Source organism: Palaemon carinicauda, chromosome 2, assembly GCF_036898095.1.
Source record: "Palaemon carinicauda isolate YSFRI2023 chromosome 2, ASM3689809v2, whole genome shotgun sequence".
Taxonomy (NCBI): domain Eukaryota; kingdom Metazoa; phylum Arthropoda; class Malacostraca; order Decapoda; family Palaemonidae; genus Palaemon; species Palaemon carinicauda.
Window position 1 is genome coordinate 203,141,657 of NC_090726.1, and position 2,500 is coordinate 203,144,156.

Consider the following 2,500-nt stretch of genomic DNA (forward strand, 5'->3'; position numbering starts at 1 on the left):
ACGTGCGGTAATCTGGAAAAATTTTTTTTTGTAAAAAATGGCTCTTAAAAATTGAATATGAAAGATTTTCATGTTAATTTCTATGACATATGCAGTTTATTCAATACCTTAAACCTGTTCTAGATGTTAATCTCTGGTAAAACACCCACTAACACAGTCACCTCTGTGTCTGCCATCCCTATTATTATTATTACTGTATTATTATTATTATTAAATGCTAAGCTACAACCCTAGTTGGAAAAGCAGGATACTATAAGCCCAGGGGCCCCAACTTTAAACTTGATAGTCCTCAGCCATGTAGGCCTGAATCTTCCAACTCTTCTAGTGCCTTGTGGAGCCCTGCTGAACGTTTGGTGAACTAATCTCTCTTGGGGATTTGATAAATAGATTTTCTTTATGGGGAAGTTGCTTTTTATTGTGGTCTGAAATATGATAGGATGAAGCTAGTTTGACAATTTAAGATATATTAAGATTTAGTGTTACCTTTCCAAGAAGGTAGTCTGGGGGGGGGGGGGGGGGTTCCAGGAGGTAAGTAAGGATATGGCTCCTTGAATAGGTTAGGTGGAAACCTTAGGTTAAGAAGTGTTCTTGTGTCTGTTTCTCTTATAAACTGTGGGCTTTCAGTCATAACTTTTGAAATTTACACAAGGTATGTCCAAACGAACTACAAAGGCTAGTGCATTATAATATAGATACGGACGGGACAACATTTTCTACAAAAAACAAGTATTTCCATTTGTAAAAGAAAAAAAAAAAAAGTTTGTTTTTTTCTTAAGTAACGTCAGTTGAAATGTTTTCCCGTACGTTAATATAATTTTACCTTCTGGGTCATGTAAGGGTCTCCTACAAATTTGGATACTGTTAGGCTAATAATAATAATGATAATAATAATAATAATAATAATAATGATAATAATAATAATAATGATAATGTAATCAAAAGAAAAATATCATTTTTCACTTAATACTGTATGATTACAGTGTCACCTAGCCACCTAGGTATAATCCTTGATCTATATAATTTGGTGCTGGTTTAATATGTGGCCTACCTTTTTTTATTCTATTTTAGTATGTGGCTTACCTGGCTTGTTAGGTTAGGTAAGGTTCGGTTCAGTTAGCTTATGCCACATACTAAAACATAGAATTTCGTAGGCCATATTCGAAAGGTAGGCCACATACTAAACCGGAACCTATAATCCTTGATCTATATAATTTTTAGTATTACCAGAGATTAACTCCACAACCCACTAAATAAACCATTCCCTTGGCCCTTGTTTTACGCCATTTCATCACACAAAAACTTCACAATTTGATACATAAAACCCGAATTGAACTCACGGCATCCTTGCTCGTCGGAATTATCGACGCAATCGTTGACTTTATCACACTTCTGATGTGTGGGAACGCAATATGTATGATTCCATTTGTATTCGCCGCATGCGAACTGGTCCGATGAACATGTCGGGGGCGCTGAAAAGTATGAATAAATTAGTGTACATTTTTCAAATTGGGGTAATCTTCATGAAAAAAAAATTACATCAAAATTTGATAATGTTGAAATTTAGTTATTCAAAATAAAAGGGAAATCTCATTTAAAATTTAAGCATATAAGATATGTTTACAAGAGTATGTAGTGCATTTTCAAACTGCACAGAACGTAACCACCAAAACAGACAATTCAATTATCTAAAAAAAAATATTGAAAGCTGTCACCTAATGAGAAACTATACAATTAAGTCAATCGTATAGGTATAATCAAAATAAAAAAAATAAGTTAATCGTACAGGTAATAATTAAAACAAAATAAAAAATGTATGCAAACTCTCAAATAACCAGAAATATCTAAATAAAAGTTAAATTAAACTTACGACAAGACTGCTGCTCATCTTCGCCTTCCTCACAGTCCTTTTGATAATCGCAAACCCATCTTTTCGGGATGCAACGATCATTATGACACCGGAATTCGGAGGCTGTGCATTTCTTGTTCATATCTGCAAGGAAGAAAGGACAATATCTATTAGAAATGATAACCTATATAGAAATTAAATAAATTACTAGGAGGTAATATTGACTAGTGTATGCGACCCGTCATAAATGAGGCCTAGTTAGTTACAGCTCGCTAGTTTGGGTGATTTGTGGGAAATTGTTAAATTGTTGCTTTGGATATATATATATATATATATATATATATATATATATATATATATATATATATATATATATATATATATATATATATATATATGTATGTATGTATGTATGTATGTATGTATATATATATATATATATATATATATATATATATATATATACATATATATATATATATATATATAATATATATATATATATATATATATATATATATATATATATATATATATATATATATATATATATATAGTTGATAGCCAGACACTTGCTATTTATCATTTATGAGAGATAAAGATCACAAAATAACAAAATAAAAACAGAATAAAATATTAAATGGGATTACAAAT

At 30.5% G+C, this 2,500-nt stretch overlaps 1 protein-coding gene across 1 annotated transcript in view; it reads right to left on the bottom strand.

Annotated features, from left to right (window-relative positions):
* The window catches only part of mgl (megalin), a 65,347-nt gene extending 63,360 nt beyond the window's left edge, over window positions 1-1,987 (bottom strand). The window contains exons 1-3 of the mRNA XM_068361412.1: window positions 1,868-1,987; window positions 1,338-1,469; window positions 1-12 (exon numbers count right to left, since the gene is read on the bottom strand). The exon at window positions 1-12 is cut by the window's left edge and continues 219 nt beyond it. The gene's annotated coding sequence lies outside the window, so the exon portion shown is untranslated. The remainder of the gene's footprint in view (window positions 13-1,337; window positions 1,470-1,867) is intronic.
* Window positions 1,988-2,500: the final 513 nt, after the last annotated feature.